Source organism: Durio zibethinus, chromosome 20 (genome assembly GCF_047325235.1).
Source record: "Durio zibethinus cultivar Kanyao isolate XHJ-2024 chromosome 20, ASM4732523v1, whole genome shotgun sequence".
Classification (NCBI taxonomy): Eukaryota; Viridiplantae; Streptophyta; class Magnoliopsida; order Malvales; family Malvaceae; genus Durio; species Durio zibethinus.
Window position 1 is genome coordinate 10,571,987 of NC_143181.1, and position 20,894 is coordinate 10,592,880.

Here is a 20,894-nt window from a genome sequence, read left to right on the forward strand (position 1 = left end):
TCCTGGTTTAGCTAGCACTACGAACCTTCTCAAAGGTTTTCTGACATCTAGCTCTATTTTTATTCGTAAAAAGCGTACCCAACCCAAGCTATCCCTATTGTCATCTATCCCTTTGATAGTTCGATTTTCTGACCTATGTGTTCTGCCACCTCCTGATTAATCGACTTTAATGGGATATCATACACTCTAACCCAGAACAAAGCTTTGTTGAAACTATAATATGATGGCCTGAGATCTCCATTATAGTCTTGGAATAGAAGAAGCTTTTTATCGAAGGATCAAGGCGCTCCATCCACCATCTTTATCTTATCTTTCTTGGAGCCGAACTTGAACAGGAAGAGGTTATTATCTAAGACACAGATTTGAACTTCTTGTACCAGTTTCCATGCAACCAGAAAAGTGTTTATCATAGCTTCACAGTTGAAAGGGAGTTTAGTAAGAAGTTTCCCCACCATCGAACAATCTCCATCAACAATTCCTTCTGCTTCAATCATTCTCTTCCTCTGTCAGTGTCAAGTTTTTCTAAACTCCTTCCAACTCATCTTCCTGATAACTGCTAAAACTACCGAAGTCTTTCCTTCTCGCTTTTACTACTACTACTAATCACTAAACTTACCAGCCCTCTAGGTCACTTCACAGAAGAAATCTTGAACGCAGATTTTGTTTCCTACTAGAACTCATTCCTACAGAGCTCTACCTCTAGGAGACTCTGCAGTAAAAATGGATTTAATCTTATAGTTCCAGACCTTTACTGTTAAATTGTGTGAAAGTGCTAGCTGATCATTGGTTATTTTTAGCCATCATCTCACCAACATAGATACAAGGTTTAAAATTATCAATTGTATTTCAATAAGGAATGTTTGGGTGAATTTTAAAAATCCTTACGATGCATTTGGTTCATAAAATGTTAAATTTTGGGGGGGAGTGATTCACTCCTAATTACTTTATCTGATAAATTTTTAGGAATTTTAGACTCTTATGTTTGATTTAGTTGTGTACATCTTTATTATCTAATTACATCCTTTATTATATTGTCTTTAGTTATATTATTAATTGATGTCACCTGAATAATATATGACAAACGATTATATTTATATTATTTATTTATTTAACATATAAATTATTTTTTAATATTTACAAAATTAATAAATAATTAAAATTTATCAAATTATTTATATATATTAAATAATATTTTGTAAATAAATATTTTTAAAAAACTTGTATCTATATTTTGTTAAGTTACATAATACCTAATTATTTTCCTACCACTAATTGTCAGCAAACATGTAGAAAAGGACCAAACCATTTTATTTTAGTTTTTAGTGGCACGTTAGTTCAATGCATGTCATGTGATCACTAACATAATCATACATGATGTGTTTTGTCAGTATTCCGTTAAAAACTAACAATTGAAGGGCCCTAAATAATTTTTACTCAAATATACAAATATTTTTTTTTTCAAGGGACAATACCCTATTATAAGGAAAACGAGAGGTTTGATCCGAAATCAAGCCATTATATTTTCTTAACGATTTCTGTGACCATTAGGCCACGAAGTGAAAGACTAATGACAAATATTAAATTTCCTAAATGAGTGAGCAAAATAAAGTCACTTAAAATTAGGAAACTATGGTATATTTTAGCCTTGTAACAAGATTTACCTAAAAATGGTGAGAACGGGATGTAACTAGAGTATAAAAAGAAATTATAATAAGATAATTATATGTTTTGTAACTACTTTTGCCGGAAAAAAAACCATTATAAGTTTTGTAGTCTATTAGAAAAAGAAATGATATTCTTGGCCAAAATAATGACAATAAGAATAGTATTATAGTTTTTATGTCAAAGACTCAATTCTAAGTTTTTTCTTTTTTTTTTTGTTTAATTTCCGTGGTACTCTTTTAGTTATTGGTTATAACAGTGGGGTTGTGTAGTAGATGTTGTAATTGAGCGATTTCATATTGATCATGCTTTTAGTTCATGTATTTCGATTAATTTTAAAATTAAATAATTTTATGTTTAGATCATTTTAATAGTTTGTTTCTAATTTAAATAATTATAGGCTCAAATTATAAATCTCAAGTTTTGATATTTTAAATTCAAAGCTATTTGCTTTAAAAAAAATCAAAATTATTTGAGTTTCATCTGTTTTAATTTTTAAGTTCAATTAATTTTGAATTAATTATATTTTAGTATTTTCAAGTTAAAATTTTGGGTTTTATATATTTCAAATTAAATTAGTCTCAAGTTCGATTATTTCAAATTCAAACTACTTTTTATTTGAACTTGAACTATTTCAAGTTCAAATAGTTTTTTATTTAAATTATTTCAGATTTGATTGATTTTAATTGAATTTATTCGGATTCGGGTCTTTTAACTTTTTTTTTTTTTAATTAATCCAGTGTGGAAATGAACACACTTTCCTGAACCGCCAGGAGACAATATTGGCGGCCCTAAACGCCGAATAGTGTGAATCCAGAGATCAAGAACTTGCGACAATGGAACTTCCAAAATGGAAAAAGACAGCCCCAAAATATGTGATACCTCAAGGGCAATACAATCGCTCTTTCATGACAGCAGTCTTGCAGGGTGGATCGAGTTTCGATTTATCGTGGGAGGAAGCAATAGGCAGCATGGAAGAAATGAATATTGATCTATCAACACCAGGCACGAATGCTAACTTATGGCCGATCCTCAAATTTTCTAATGACGAGCACAAAAAAGTTTGTGAGCCTTGAAGGAAAACCCTTATTGTCAAGATCCTAGGGAAATCCTTAGGCTTTAACTTCTTAATAACCAGATTAAAGCAAATCTGGGAACTCACGGAGGGCTTCTCCCTAGTTGATCTAGGTAACTTCTATCTAGTCAAGGTGCTTAACCCAACAGATTATCTAAGAATCCTTACCGAAGGACCTTGAGTCATGGGAGGATACTATCTCACTGTAAGGAAATAGCAGCCACTGTTTAGGCCATATGAAGAGGTGATTTCATCCACGGCGCATAGGTTAGATTACCAGAACTCTCATTGGAACTTTTTTATCCAAGAATCTTTAATGGAATTGGCAACTTAATAGGAAAGACAATCAAAATAGACAGAACAATTGAAGACTCTGCAAGAGGGAAATTTGCCAGAATCTGCGTCCAAATAGACTTAACAAAACCAATAGTTGATGCTGTTGCTATTAGGCCCCATCTACAAAGGGTGGAATACGAAGGACTTGAGAATATTTGTTTTGAATGTGGCAGTTATGGACATGAGAAAGGGGCAGAATCCTGCCCAAAAGCTGAAAAGTTGAACCCAGGTGAAGAAACCACACTTGCAAAAGCCACCACAATTGAAGAAACAACCACCCAGCAGCAGAAGAAAAAGGTAATAAAAGATTCCCCATTCGGCCAATGGACTGTTGTGGAAAAGAGAAAGCCAAGGGTGAACATAAGGAAGTCACAAGGGGTTAATAAAGATGGCAAACAAGGTAACGACTCAAGATTCGCTGCTCTTGCGACCGATACTGATCTAGAAGAAACTCTGGGCAAAAAAAACCGTAGCTCAATCTCTTTAGGTAATCAGTCACAAACCACTAACAGACTAGCAAACCAGCCCAGGCAGCCAAAAGGAAAAGCCAAAGTCAATGGTATCACGACGTGCAGATCCGAGAATCCGACTGTCGGATTAGAGGAATAAGAAAACGAACGGCGAGTGAAAAATATCTTTGATAAACTACCATCCGTATGCCTAAGTCAGCTTTTAAATTGACTCTATGCTAAGCACTAACTGACTATGCCGTGCACTTGTACTGGAATTCGATTAACTTCCTAAGAGTTTAGGAGAATAATTAAGGTAAGAGTAGTTTATTTACTTGATGAGTGTGTACACTTGCTCTTTGAATACAATCCCTATGTGTTTTTTACAAAGGCTCTTAAGGCCTAAGTCCCTAATACTTCACACTCTTGCTTCCTTATGTTGTCACTTTTTGTTTATTGCTTCTCTACAAATGAGAAGGAGGCTCTCCTATTTATACTATGGGCTTTTTGGACAGTTCTAGGGTGCCCAGGTTCCAATAAGGTCGGCTAAGGCTTTTCTAGAGATCTACTGGTTTCAGGCTCCTTGCCAAGCCCTTAGGTTTGGAAAAGTTCGAGCACTCCTACTAGTGCCTACGCCTAGTGGGTTCTAGAGCTTTCTCTATATAGGCACCACTCTGCCCACAGCTAGGGCCTTCTAGAAACTTCATCGTGTGGGTGCTACAATACCCGTTACTATGCCTATGCCTGGCCCTTCTAGAATCTTCGATACCCTTGCGCCTGGCTTGTCTCTAGGCAATTCTAGGCCTTTTTATGCTTGATTGCATGTGCCACATCCTAGGGCTTTCTAGAACATTCCAACGAGCAGTTCTCATCCTTGGCACTGTGTAGCTCACCTTGAGTGTACTTTTACATTTTGACCTTGGCCTTAGTCGCACACTTGGGTAAAGTATGTGCCTTTAAGGCTTTGGTTCCTATCCTTCCTAGTTCGTTACCCATACCATTTCGAGCAAGTCTTATCACATGACCCTCTTGGTTTCTAACTCGTGCATGATCTGTGATATTCTCTATCACTTGTTCTAGCAATGCCCTCATTGCTAGAGGAATGTTGATCCTTCACTGCACATGCATACTAGATCAATGTCCGTCCCTTGTCTTAATGGTTTTTGGCACATTTTTGTGATCATCCATTTCTCTTGCCTTAACGTCGATGCATCTATTGTCGAACTGACTTATTTATAATAGTTGCCAGCTATGCATTCTGATGGGGGGTCTGACTTATCTCTTTATCTTGACTAATGGCTCTCTGCGACCACACTTTTATCATATTCACTAAAAGCCTAAGAGGTTTTCTCCCTTCGACTCAACCGAATAGCACCTAACCTCAACATAATTGTAGAGTCTTCAAAGTGCTTTTGGTTACCATTATTCTTGCCATTAGACTCCTCATAAGTCTTCACAATGGCTATGAGCTTTTTTTATTATGCGTAAATCCTAGACTTATGTGATCCTAAATACAAGAAGCAGTTAAAGGTAATGTCCTTTTTAACTTTGTTTTTGTTAGGCTCTTTGGCACTTGTCTTGCGATGTCGGGGCTTCTCCTCATCCTCGTTCTTTGATGAGAAGCTGCTACTCTTGTCTCCTCAACTTAAGCCGTTGTCCTTAGAATCAAAAGAGTTAGTGCACTTATACTTGACCAATAATTTGGCAATTGCAATTGCCTGACTCAAGTTCTGGACTCTACGTCACTTTAACTCAATTCTTGCCTATGACTTTAACCCATCGAGGAAGTAGAATAAGACTTCTTACTCACCCATGCTGGGAACCATAAGCGACAGGTTTCGAGAACTCCCAACAACAGTCTCGCACTCTTTCCCTCTGAGTGAGCCAGTAAAAGTTTGCTTGAGCTTTTTTTTTCACATACTCCAACTTAAATTGTCTCGTTAGTTCCCTCCCAAATTGATCCCATGTGGTGATCATAGTCTCTTTTCATTGCATGCCATTGCACCTTTGACGCCACCACAACAGGGCCACATCAATTAAGTACCTAGCAATAGTGTTTACCTTGGCTTCCTCAGCTATACCAGTCACTTGAAAGTACTGCTCCATGCCCCATACGAAATTGTTAACTTCTTTGATAAAATAACTTTTAGTGAATGGCTTTGGCTTGAGCACTTCCACCCTAAGTCCCAAACCACTGTTTTGCAACCATAGTAGCTTGAAACATAACAAACTCCTACTTGAGTTGCTCTAGTTCTTCTCTTACAGCTATCACTTGATCCATTAGAGCCTTGTTGTGCTGTGTGAGCACTTTCATATCTCGGGTCAAAGCACCATGTATCTCTTTTTAGAGTTTCTCTTATGTTGAGTCCATATTTTGGATATGATCCTCAATATCTATGAACTGATCTCATAAATCTCCCATGGCTAACTCGTATTTTGCCAATTGAAAGTTCATAGATAACAACAAATCCTTCAAACTAGCTTTTTTCCCTTTGCTCGTGGGTGGGCAGCCCTCTTACAGGTCACTTGTGCACTCCACTTAAAGGTCACTAGCCATGCTTTTGCACTCGCACCACAATCGCGAAGCTCAAACTAAGGTTTTCCTCTAACTTTCTTAAAAGCACTCCAATGTTTTTGTGCCTTACTTTTGGCACTGACAACCAACAATCACCCACACAACACTCCCTACTACAAGTCAATAGCACAATTGACATACTAGCATACAAGTTGCGCGTACACTCAAATTGACACCAACATTGGTTACAACTAAGGTTTTAATCCCACCATAGTTAAACCTGCTCTAATACCAATTGTCATGGGCTGAGAGCTTAAGCCTAGCTATCATGCAGCCTTAGGCAGAAAACTACTATCTGTATGCCTAAGGCAACCTTTAAATTGACTCTGTGCCGAGCGCTAACCGACTATATTGCACACTTGCGCTAGAACTCAACTAACCTCCTAGGAATTTAGAAAAAAGCTAGAAAAGAAATGGTTAAGGCAAGAGTAGTTTATTTACTTAATAAGTGTGCACACTTGCTCTTAGAAAACAGTCCCTATGTGTTTTCTACAAAGGCTCTTAAGGCCTATGTTAACTTTATAGGTTAGATGGTGATCCAAGAAGGGGAATGAATTGGATCTCTCTAAATTCTTTCCAAATAATGATTTGAATATAGTTGAATGGAAATTAAGACAATAAGCCCTTTTGATGAAAATATAATGAAAATAATAACAATTAATGAACTTAAAATCAAATATGAACAATAATAAATTATAAGGAAATAGGGATAGAGAAATCAAACACAATAATTTATAGAGGTTCGGTCCTTCTCCACAAGGCACCTACATCTTCTCTCTTGATTGTCCACACCAAGGCTCTAATCCACTATGTGTTGAAGATTACAAACAAGCTTCTTAAAGCTTTACAAACTCAACATTACACACTCTTAAGGGTTATCCTCTTTTTTAAGCTTACAAGCACACGATACAAATTTTTTAAAGTGTTTTGCAAACTCTAAGAACCTCTTAAATATTGGGTGTTTGCTAATTTGAAGTATACAATGGTATAGACAAGAAAATGATAAATGAACAACAAAAATAATTTGGATACAATAAATGCAAAGATATAGACTTTGAAGCTCTAAAAACTCTTGATTATTTGAGAGAATGAAAATATTGCTTGTTGGCTCTTGCTCTCTTGATTCATCAATCTTATTGGTGTGTTGGAGTGTCCAATTTATAGAGAAATTGAAGAAGTAGCCATTGGAAGTGTTTTGGAAGTGAAAGTAGTCGTTGAATCCTTGATAAAATAGCCGTTAGAGTGATTTTGGCCCTCAGGGGATCGATCCCCTCCCTTAAGGGATCAATTGGTTCATGTTTGGAACCAATTTCCCTTTGAAAATAGCCTAACTGATCGATCCTTTTTCTAGATTTTTGGTCCTAGGAGCATTCTGTTTGAAAACCAATCGATCCCTTCTAGAAGGGATCAACCTTGTCCATGTTAGGTGGTAGTTTTGCGTTTTACACTCTACTTACTAATTTGATTATAACTTAAGTTATATAAATCCAAATCACATACCGTTTAAAGATTTAGAAACTAGACTTAAAGGGTTTTCTATCCATATAAAGTTCATCACTGAATTCATTGTATACTAATTATAGTGAATTTTCAAATTTACGCCTTGTGCAATTTTTTTTATAACTGCAGAGTGTCTAGTAAAAATTCAAAATCTTTTCTTAAAAAATTTGGATTTTGATTTTCTTTAATCCATTAGAAAGTAGATTCAAAAAGCCTTCCAACCATATAAAATTCAAATATTAAGACTTTGTGAATTAATACAAAAAATAAAACAAGTTCAATGTTGGAAAACTTTATTCTTGTAAAATAGCTTTCTTAAGTTAATATATTTCTCAAGACCAATATTATCAAAATTGTATTAAGTGCAAAATGAATAAATTCACTTTAAAAACAACAATTGGACTTTCATTTAAGCTCAAATAAATAATCTTTAAAGATAGATTTGGTTTGAGAAATATGAAAACAAAGAAAGATTTGTTTAAGCTTTGAAAATCATATTATTTATTTAGTACCAAAATATAAAACTTAAGAACATGTACTAAATAAATCTTTTTTCAAAATCTTGATCAAGTTTATTTAGCTTTAATGCTTTGTCATTTCAAAATAAGGATCAATTCAAGGCTAACAATCTCTTTCTTTTTTATATGACAAAACTTAAAGATAAATTTTCTTAATGAAAAACTTTCTTTGAAACATTTAAGATTTTGAAAGACATTTTGGAAAACTGCCCCTTAAACAATGCATGGCAAATTTGTGCATCCTAATCCAATGGCAAAAATCCCCCTCAATTTGTGCATCCTAATCAACACAACTTAACAAACATATGCTAGTCAAATATATGAAATAAGCACAATCAAACATATGCATGTCAAGCACAAGCAAATTTGTCTATATGATATTTCTCCCCCTTTTTGTCATAACAAAAAGGCATGAGCAAATTAATTAGCAAATAAACACAAAGAGGTATCATTAACAAATATATTCATAAACATTTCTCCTTTTTGTTTATGCTTTTTATACCAAATGTTTAAGCTCCTATATCAATTGCTATAAGCATACAAGAAGAGATATCTCTAAACTCTCTCCCCTTTTTTGTCATTTCAAAAGAAAGAGAAATCAATTCAAGGCATGGGACAAAGTGTTTGATACCAATAATATCAAGAGTATTTTGAATGCATGTAATCAAGTGTAATATGCACAATGAAATTCACATACATGTATTCAAGCACAAAAGCATAATAGTATAAATGTATCCAATTTTAGCATTTTAGCATAAGTCATCAAATTTACTACATGAAATTTATGAGCAAAGGATAATGAATGATATGCAATCTACTCATAAATCATGTTAGGATAAGATGTGCTTAGAACTTAAAACATCAATAACAATTAAGCATAAATTCAAACACATGCATACAAGCTCATACCAATTGTTAAAGATATGTCATCAAGAAGCATATCAATTGTTATCACAAAACAAATCAAGCAAAATTGTATTATAAAAGCTCACCTCATTTTCAAAATAAGGATTAATCAATTTAAGGCACACATAATTTTACCTGAAAGGTACAAGCTATATCAAGGATAGACATATAAACAAGTGTCTATAAAAGTTAAAACAAAAAGTCTAGCAATTTTGATATCAATTGTTACCAATTGTTAGCAATTTTATTCAACAACTTTCATAGAATAAACATAATTCAAGCATATGAAAGATTTATTCAATACATGCATAAATGATAGTAATAATCCTTCATAAGCTGTCCTATCCAAACAAGAATTGAAAGCTCATATGTATATAATAAATCATGAGTACTAATGAGCAATGAGGTTCAATTATCATCATGTCATAACAAAGATTATATAAGCATGATTCTCCAAACATGATGAGCACATATGCTATAGCAAATAAATAATGAAAGCATGATTAATCCAAATTATTTCAATGCTTAGCAATCTAATTAATCTAAGCATATGCAAGTAATCAAACATATATTTATTTCAAACAAAATCACACAAGCATATGCAAGAACATTTCAAAACATGTATAACAATATACCCAAAAAAATGTAAACCTTTAGACACAATATGGTACATGCTATCTCAATAGACTCAATCAATGAACATGTTTAAAGAAATCAATCTATTTAACTCATATCCATGTCCAAAGATTCAAATGAATATTCATGCAATTAAAACTATTAATCAAAGTAATCAAGAACTAGGCATGAATATTAGTGAAGGTGAATTAATCAATCCAAGCCTTAAAAAAAATTAGAACAATATCTACCAAGTGGCTTGGTGATTAATTTGTGCAATGTGTTCATATATTCAACCACAAAATCATATATTTGCACATATTAAAGCAAGCATGTATATGTATTCAAACTATACATCATATCATAAAGTTGATACATTTACCTCAATCCATATCAAGCTTTGTTGTTGTGCTCATTTGGCTTTGAATTCTCCAATCCACATCATTTGAGCTAAGTCTTTGATGTACTTGAGCTTGATAGATAAAGATGACATGCTTTGCTTTCTATACTTGAAATTCTAAAAATGTAGGCTCTTTATGCTCATTTCAAATTCTCTTAGCATAGACTTAAAAAAATTTCTTGACAAAAGATTTTCATTAGAAGCATCAAAAAAATCAATTGATCAAAATTATACCAATTGTTAGAAAACAATTCCATATTCTAAATCATTATAGGCAAAAGAAAATTTATTCACTAAGCACAAGTTGTCAATTGCAAGGGAGATATATACTTAAGCTAGAAGTCATATATCAAGTTAAGAATCAAATATCACAATATTGGCACTAAAGCTAAAGTTCTCATATAATGTGCAAAATATGAATCTTTTCTAGATCATTTAAAAATATTGAACACAAAGAAGACATATTCAATAAATCACCGATGAATATGCCAAAATAAATTTTAGGCCATATCAAAACTAAAAACTCAAGGAAGACATATTTATCATCAAAAACATATTCAAGAAATTTTTTAGCACAAAAGCATAAATATATCTATACAAATTATAGGCCATAATCAACAATGACTTAAGCTAAAAATAAGTATCATAAGACATTCAGTTACTTAAGTCATGTTGCAACCATGTCAAGTAAAAAAAAATCACGTTTATCATATATGCACACACTTGACAAGAATAATAGATGAACCAATAACACATATCATTTACAAGCAAGTAGTTCATCATATTCAAAATCACAAATCAAAAGGTTGACAATTCAAGCATTTTAAACCACAAACATTAAGGTCAAATTGAATTAATGATCATACAAGCATATATCTTGACCAAGACTAGAGATGAATCAAGAATCAATATATTCCATTTAAGCACATAATGTTCATCAATTCATCAACATAAGAGAAGAAATACATCTTGAATTAATAAGGATAAATAATTAAAGCATATTTCAAGACTATTTCATAAGAAATCACGAGATGAACAATCAAACATCAATAATATATATGATTTAAGCACAAGATGTTCATCAATTCACAAATCAAGAGTTATAACAACTTAGAATATAGCAATCAAGTTTTTTAAAAAAATATTTCACACTATCCAAGCATTAAAAATAAATTGAGTAATTTTAATCAACATGGTCATATAGGCATATTCAACAATCACAAATCAATATATATAAAAATCACAAAATTATTTTCATTATGCCAAAATCATTTAAGCAAATAGTAATTTAACACCACAATCAATTTCAACAAGTATCTCAAGCATACTTAAGAGCAAAATAAATGCATGTTCAATTCAAGCTCACATTTTCTCAAGTAAAATTAGTATATTTAATATATATCAATAAGCTATATACCAATATCCATTAAGCATTCTATGTCTAACAAGAATAGGCAACCAAATTTTGCGTAATCAATCAAGCATTTAAATTTCATCAAGAATAGGTAACCAAATTCAAATTCTTTTCAAATAAAAGTTTAGAGGTTACCCATCTCTATTGTGTGTCTAGAGTATTCAATCTTCAATCTCACATTGTAGCTCCTTGCACTAGCATACTTACGAGAGATAATCTCATTTGATTTTTGATACCCAAATTGATTTGGTTCCTTTAGAGTTAGTGACCAAGTCTCTTGTTCCTTTAGGAACCTATACTTGCCTAATTTTAAATGAAACTTTTCTTCTAATAGGACAAGTATGTATAGTATGACCATAAAAATTATAAAAATTGTATTTAATTATTTTAGCACTAAATGAATTCTTTAAAAGATTTTATTTTTCATTCATCAAATCATCAAATTTCTTTTTCAAATCAAAATTTTCTTTTTCTAAGAATTCATTTCTACTTTGAGAGGTTTCAAAATCTGTTTTCAATTTTTCATTTTTTTTTTCAAAACATTTTTTGCATTCATTAAAAACTCATTCTCTACATTCAACTTTGAAATCACTTTCTTATATTTCCTCTTCATTGATTCACATTCAACATATAGCTCATTATAAGTATCTTGCAATTCATCAAAAGCATATGAATTTGAATCAATAGAATTAGATGATACCTTTGAATCTTCAAGAGCCATGAGACATGATGTATTTCGGTTGGATTGTTGTCTTTTATGTATTTCCTCCAACTTCTCCCATATCTCATTTAAGGTTGGATACTTTGATACCAAGTTGAATTTGTGAGAGTCAAGAGCTCCATATAGTAAGCACTTGGCCTTGGCATCATCCATCACTTGCCTCATGTAGTTTGCATCATTTGAAAAAGTTCCAAGCCCTTTTTCAATCACATTCCAAGCTCTAAAATCTTAGGCCATAATGCACATCTTCATCCTTCATTTCCATTCACAAAATTTAAATTTATCAATCATAGGAGCTTTGAGGACTTTCTCACCATCTTGGAACCAAAATTGAGCCATAGGATCTTTTTTCAAGGTGGTTAAACCTACAAAAATGAAACCAAAGCTCTGATACCAATTGTTACCTTTATAGGTTAGATGGTGATCCAAGAGGGTGGTGAATTGGATCTCTCCAAATTCTTCCCAAATAATGATTTCAATATAGTTGAATGGAAATTAAGACAATAAGCCCTTTTGATGAAAATATAATGAAAACAATAACAATTAATGACCTTAAAATCAAATATGAACAATAATAAATTATAAGGAGATAGGGATAAAGAAATCAAACACAATGATTTATAAAGGTTCGATCCTTCTCTACAAGGCACCTATATCCTCTTTATTGGTTGTTCACACCAAGGCTCTAATCCACTATGTGTTGAAGATTACAAAAAAACTTCTCAAAGCTTTATAAACTCAACACTACACACTCTTAAGGGTTATCCTCCCCCTTAAGCTTATAAGCACATAATACAAATTTTTTGAAGTGTTTTACAAACTCTAAGAACCTCTAAAAGGTTGGGTGTTTGCTAATTTGAAGTATACAATGGTATAGACAAGAAAATGATGAATGAACGACAAAAATAATTTGGATACAATAAATGCAAAGATATAGACTTTGAAGCTCTAAAAACTTTTGATTATTTAAGAGAATGAAAATATTACTTGTTGGCTTTTGCTCTCTTGATTCATCAATCTTCTTGGTGTGTTGGAGTGTCCAATTTATAGAGAAATTGAAGAAGTAGCCATTGAAAGTGTTTAGGAAGTGAAAGCAGCCATTGAATCCTTGAAAAAATAGCCCGTTGGAGTGATTTTGGCCTTCAGGGGATCGATCCCCTCCCTTAGGGGATCGATTGGTTCATGTTTTGAACCAATTTCCCTTTGAAAATAGCCTAACCGATCGATCCCTTTAGTAGGGGATAGATCTTTTTTCTGGATTTTCGATCCTGGGAGCATTCTGTTTGAAAACCAATCGATCTCTTCTAGAGGGGATCAATCCTGTCCATGCTAGGAGGTAGTTTCGTATTTTGTACTTTACTTATTAATTTGATCATAACTTGAGTTATACAAATCCAAATCATAAAGTGCTTGAAGATTTAGAAACTAAACTTAGAGGGCTTTCTATCCATATAAAGTTCATCACCGAATTCATTTTATACGAATTATAGTGAAGTTTTAAATTTACGCCTTGTGCAGTTTTTTTTATAACTACAGAGTGTCTAGTAAAAATTCAAAATCTTTTTTTAGAAAATTTGGATTTTGATTTTGTTTAATCCATTAGAAAGTAGACTCAAAGAGCTTTCTAACCATATAAAATTTAAATATTAAGACTTTATGAATTAATACAGAAAAATAAAAAAAGTTCGATGTTGGAAAATTTTATTCTTGTAAAATAGCTTTCTTAAGTTAATTTATTTCTCAAAACCAAGATTATCAAAATTGTATTAAGTCCAAAATGAATAAGTTCACTTTAAAAACAACAATTGGACTTTCATTTAAGCTCAAATAAATAATCTTTAAAGATAGATTTGATTTGAGAAATATGAAAACAAAGAAAGGTTTGTTTAACCTTTGAAAATCATATTATTTATTTAGTACCAAAATATAAAACTTAAGAACATGTACTAAATAAATCATTTTTCAAAATCTTGATCAAGTTTATTTAGCTTTAATATTTTATCATTTCAAAATAAAGATCAATTCAAGGCTAACAGCCTAAGTCCCTAACACTTCACACTTTTGCTTATCTATGTTGTCATTTATTACTTATTGCTTCTTTACAAATAAGAGGAAGGCTCTCTTATTTATACTTGAGCCCCCTTGGTACTTGTGGTTACAATGAATCCTAATATATGGCCACTATAGGCCTTCTAAACAGTTCTAGGGTACCCGGGCTCTAATAAGGTTAGTTAAGGCCTTTCTAAAGATTTGTAGATTTCAGGCTCCCTTTCGAGCCCTTGGGTATGGAAGAGTTCGGGCACTGCTATTGAGTGCCTACAACAAGTGAGTTCCAGGGCCTTCTTCATCTAGGCACCAATCTGTCTGCAACTAGGATTTTTAGAAACTTCTTCATGTGGGCGCTATGGCGCCTGTCACTGTGCTCGTGCCTAGCCTTTTTGGAACCTTCGGTGCCCTTGCACTTGACCTACCTCCAAGCATCTCTAGATTTTCTATACCCACGTACCTAGTTTCTCTCTAGGCAGTTCTAGGCCTTTTTGTGCCTAACTACCCGCGCCACATCTTGGGGCTTTCTAGAACCCTTAAACGAGTAGTCTTCATCCCTAACACCGTGCAACTCACCTCGAGTGTATTCCTACATTTCAATCTTGGTGTTGTCCCTCACACTAGGGTAAAGTATGTGTCTTTAGGGCCTTAGTGTTAATCCTTCTTGGTTTATTGCCCTTACCATCTAAAGCAAGTCTTGTTACATGACCCACTTGGTCTCGGACCTACGCAGTCCATGACATATGCAACATTATAGTAAAAATGGATCAAAACTAATTTAAAATTTTAAAAACATGTTTCACCATTTTTTTTATTTTAAAATTCATGTAAATAACAAGAAAAAATCACTAAAAGTCTACTAATTCAACATTTTTATTCATTGAAAATTTAATCAAACACATAAAAAACTTAATGAATAAACCAAAAACACATCCAAATAAGCATAACAATAAGTAACCTTTAGCCATTTTTTAAAGGGGGAGGTTGGCCAGGCATTGAGAAAACTTGGCCAAATGTTTCATTATCATTTCCAACATTATGCAGTCTTATTTAGCTTAGAACAACATGTTTAGCACTCAATGGAAACTATAATATAGAGATATTTTTATCATAAAAGGACTTTTATCAAAATATAGTAAACCATTAAAGGAAGAAACTATAAAAACATAAACATGAGCCGAACACCATATGCAAACTTATTAAAACAAAATAACAATCATGCATGTAACACATAGTATAGCATTAAACACTTTAACAAACATTATTTGAAATAAGATAAACAAGAAAAACAAACCAAGGAAGGTTCAGCCATGGGAAGAATAGAGGTTGGTCAAACCTCTTATGGACATTTAAATGGTGGATTTGTTTAATTTTGCTTGATCTCGTTTTGTTTTAAACACAACTATTATTTTAGTTGGATGAAACCTTGATTCAAGCTTTGATTTAAAGATGACAAACTATAGATTTTCTCAAGAAAACAAAAAAAAAATAATAATGAAAAGATAATATAAAATAAGATGAAAATACAATGAAATGTGATGAAATACAAGAAAGAAACTAGTGAAGATTATACCTCCAAACAAGCTTCCAAATTCTTTTTTCTTTTTTTCTTTTTTGATTTTTCTCCTTTCCCACGCCAATCCCAATAGCCTTATCCTCCCTTCCAGCCCTAAAATATGAATAAATATCTCATGCAAAAATCATGCAAGCCCTTAGATGCCTTTTTTCATGTATTGACCATCTTTTCTCCCTTGTTTATTCTTGCAAGAAACCACATTTCACCATTAGATTTAGCCCATTAAGATCATTTCACAATTTAGAATGTTCATGATCAAAGGTTAATTTTAATGCTGCTGAGACCATGAGAAAAGACTATTTTACCTCAAATTAGAAAGTTTTTACCTTTTATACACTTTTCTTAGAGAACCATGATCCCTTTTTTATTTTTGTGATTATAAAGCACCAAAAATCTTAAAATAATATAAAATTATGATTTAAAAGTTTTCGTGAAAAACCAATCGTACAAAGGTTAAATTATGAAATTGCCCTTTAAAGGCATTATAGTACTTTCATACCTTTCGAGTTGCAATCAAGGCTTTTAATGTACCAAAAATCATAAAATAATGTAAAACTATAATTTAGAACACTTTGCAAAAAACTAACATTGGAAAGGTCAAATTACGAAAATATCTTTAAAGGTATTTTAGTAATTTCACACTTTCTGATGTGCAATTAAGGCTTTTAATATACAAAAAATCATGAAATAATATAAAACCATTATCTAGAGTGTTTCGCATAAAACCCACCACGAGAATATTAAATTACAAAAATACATCTAAAGATATTTTCCTAATTTCTTACTTCCCGATGTGCGATCAAAGTTTTTGATGCATCAAAAATTATAAAATAATATTTAAATATGATTTGAAAGTTTTCATGAAAATTCAATTTTGAGAAGATTAAATTACAAAAATACCCCTAAAAGGTATTTCAGTAATTTTATCCTTCACAAAGTGTAATTAAAGTTTTTAATATTTCAAAATCATAACTATCATTCTCAAGGCTGATTAATCTCATTTGGTTATGAATTTTGAAACACTGACTTGAGTTCAATTCGATTTAACTGATTTTGATCAACTTTAACCAAGTTTGACCTTAAGGTTTTTAGATCAAATTGATCCCAAATTTAATTTTAAAAACTTATTAAAATTAATATATATATATATATATATATATATATTGGATTTGAATCGGATCAAATTTTAAGAACCTTACAACTGACCGAATTCTTCCCTCGAACAAAATTCAGTGTCTACAAATACTCTTCAAGATATCTCTAATGTTCCTCCCTCCAACCCCACTATTATCTTTGGAGCTCCAAATCCCAGTCAAAATCCAACATACCAATAAATTTCCCCTTTACCAGGGCTAATTTTAATAAAGGTGCTTGTTGCAGCTCCACAAAAACAACAAAGAAAAATTCTGCCTTTAAACCCGAGACAGTACCCAGACCAAATTCCGCATTGAGCTCCTCTTCTTCACCGTTTCAAACCTATCCCATCCCACCCACTACCCTCCCCTCTTCTTACCCCATCAATGAGTACTGCCGAGCTACCTGATCCTCACCCTATGATCATAGTACCCCAACACCAACCCCACCAAATAATACCACCCCAAGTCAACATGAGATAGCTGTCCAAATTGATGATCACTCGACTGATTCTGAACAAATGAAGATTGAGCATTGTGGTGCCCCTACATTAAATGGCAACGTTGAATGTGTTTCAGCTGAAGGTCTTATCTGCCAAGAAGACCAAGCCATGGGTGAAGCCCATGGGCTTAGTGTTTAAATCCTTTCCCACTAAAAACATCTTTATGAAATCCTATATTGGAAAGTTAGGAGCTGGAGGTGCTAAGTTTCTTGTAACTATTAAAGATCTAATAACAACACAGACCTACCATCATAGATATCATGGAAACTCGAGTTCAGAACTCAAAAGCAGTAAAGATCATCAGTCGCATTGGCTTACCAAAATGGAAAATCGTCGAAGGCCTTGGTTTTTTGGGGGGGTTATGGTTACTTTGGAATGACTAAGAAGTGGATATATGTAACAGTGGAGGATACTTTCTTCCAAGCGATTACCATCTCCATTAATCACAACAATAAAAACTGGATATTATTTAAAGTATCCTGCAGTCTTGCAAATGTTATGAGAGAGGAACTATGGGCATATATGAGAAATCAAGCTCAAAGGCAAGACAACCCATGGGTGATTGGAGGGGACTTCAACGAAATTGCATACAGAAGATCTTGGAACCTACTTCACCCCATTATTTGTTTGAGCTTGAGAAAAAACTCCAAGCTGAGTATTCTGAAATACAAAATAAAGAGGAAATGCTATGGTTCCATAAATCAAGTGCAAAATGGATTCAATCTGGAGATAGGAACACGGGTATTTCCACACCCTAGCACTCATCTGAAGGAGTAAGAGCAAGGAAGTAATGGTGAATGGATCGTTGATAAAGAGAAACTCAAACAACAAGCAGTTTTGCATTTTAAATCCCTCGTATTGAGCCTGGGAGAGAATATGAAAAACCCAATTTAGCCACAACATTTCCTTTGTTGGAACAAACTGATATCGAAGAAATTCACAGGCCCGTGAGAGACGAGGAAATCAGGAAGCACTGTTCAAGAACGGTCCTATACAGCCCGAGGCCCGGATGGATTTCAAGCCTGTTTCTTTCAGAAAAATTGGAATGTAGTTGGGCATGACATCACGGGATGCTTTCAGGAAAGAAGGAATTCCCCAAGGCCTTAACGAAACACTGATTACCTTAATTCCCAAGATCCTGAATCAATTTTTTATCAACCAGCTCCACCCCATGAGCCTTTGCAATGTGGTCTACAAAGTGATTTCAAAAGTCCTGGTGAATAGAAATTGTGAAGTCCTTCCCACTCTTATTTCCCCTAACCATAGCAGCATTGTACCTGGAAGACAAAGTGTAGATAATATTCATTCTCGTAAAAAGAAGAAAGGGAAAGTGGGAGCAGTGGCTTGGAAAATCGATCTTGAAAAAGCTTATGACAAAATGAGTTGGAGCTTTATTAAGGATATCCTATTTGAGATTGGGTTCAACAACTCTCTCACCTTTCTTATTATGAGTTGCATAATTACTGCTTCCCTTGAAGTCTTATGGAAGGGAGAAAAATCGGAGCAATTCTTACCATCTATAGGACTAAGACAGGGGATCCCCTTTCACCTTATCTTTTTGTCCTTGGCATGGAGAAATTATCTCATCTGATCCAAGAGAAGATAAGAACGGAAAAAATGAAAACCAATTAAACATTTTTTTTTTTTTGCTGTATGACTTGGTTCTTTTTTGCCATGCTACTTTAGACAAAGTCGAGATTGTCAAAGAAACATTAGAATAATTTAGCTTTTGGTCTGGACAAACAGTCAACTTCACTTAATCCAAGATCTTCATATCAAAAAACAACCGGGAGACACTAGCTAGAGAGTTTTGGCAGACTCAGCAATATCCAAAGGACATTGAACCTCGGTAAATATCTTGGGGTATCTAAACTCCATGAAAGAGTAAATAAAAAAACTTATTGGCACCTGATGGAAAAAGTCCAAACTAGACTTGCAGGTAGGAAGATTGATAAACTCCCATTGGCGAGTAGATCTATTCTCGCCCAATCTACCTGTGCCGCATTCAATTTTTTTTTTAGCTCAATTGATCACAGGTTTGTCATCCTCCATAAAAAATTTTAAATTTAATATTTATTAAAATTATTTTTAATATATAATTTATAATGATTTATTTTAAATAATTAAATATAATATATTTTATATTGAACTGAGACTAAATAATTTATTTACCGTCGATCAAATTATACCGTACAGAAAGTGTCTCTTACGGTACGTGATCATACCGACAAACTCAACATTAATTTCTTATGGGGAAGCTCCACAGACAAAAAACGACTCCACCTTACTAAATGGGAAACGGTTTGCAAACCAAAAGAAAGCGAGGGCCATGGGTTGAAGATATCCAAAGATGTCAACCTCACTTTCCTTGCGAAAATGGGCTGGCGACTTCTGACACAGGAAAATAGCCTATGAAACAAGTTCTGACGAACATATATCTTAATAATAGAGGACTTTGGTCAGCCCAGAAAACTGGCACCATTTCTAACACATGGAAAAGCATGTTGAACGGAAAATGGCTACTTGAAAGAAGGTATAGGTGGAGACTTGGGGATGGGACAAATGTCAGGTTTTGGTTCGATAAATGTTGCAGCAAAGAATCCCCTCTCGTAGATACTATTTCTCCTGCCTTGAATAAAAACATGGAGGAACTGAGAGTCCGCGATTTCACGAATGATAGCGGGTGGGATGAGGAGAAGCTACTAGAATACCTCCTACAAGAAATTGTTAAACTTTATTGTGTGCATTCTAGTCAAGCCGGTAGTTGACATACCCGACAGAAGAATTTGGGGACTTACAACATCAGGCTCTTTCTCAATTAAGTCAGCATACAGAAGCTTATTCAAGGATGCCTCCCACGTATGTATTGACGCTAAACTTATTTGGCTAGTGAAGGTGCAGCCAAAGATACAGCTTTTCCTGTGGCTGGTCTCAAATGATAAAATTTTGAGCAACGTCAATAGAAAAACCAGATATCTTACTAAGGATATTAGCTGCATGGCCTGTGGGGACCCCTTTGAATCAACGCTCCACATATTAAGAGATTGTCCAAGAGCCAAAGTCATATGGACAACCCTTATTATTCATGAAAAGCAAATCAATTTCTGGTCGGGTAATCTAAAAGAACGGATCCACGTCAATTTGACTGACTACAAATCCATCATGATTGGTGACTGGAATTGGGTAAAGTCTCTTTGCTAATACACTGGCTTATTTGGAACTGGAGAAATAATGCTAAGAAAATTGTTCCTCCAACGGCGTCTGGTATGAAAATGCAACTGAAGATGGTTCTATACCTGTTGATGCAACTGTAATCAGGAAACGAATTGTTTCTCTGCAACATTCGTCCATTACTATACCAACCAGACATTGGTTATGCCTTTTGATAACCCCTCTTAGAACAAGCATGCTCCAACTCTATCATTCGTCCATTTAAAAAAGAATTCTTAGATAAAAGTACATCAG

At 33.5% G+C, this 20,894-nt stretch overlaps 1 pseudogene; it reads left to right on the forward strand.

Moving 5' to 3' along the window:
• The first annotated feature begins 2,498 nt into the window (after window positions 1–2,498).
• Window positions 2,499–3,886, forward strand: LOC149513108 (uncharacterized; annotated as a pseudogene).
• The last annotated feature ends 17,008 nt before the right edge of the window (window positions 3,887–20,894 follow it).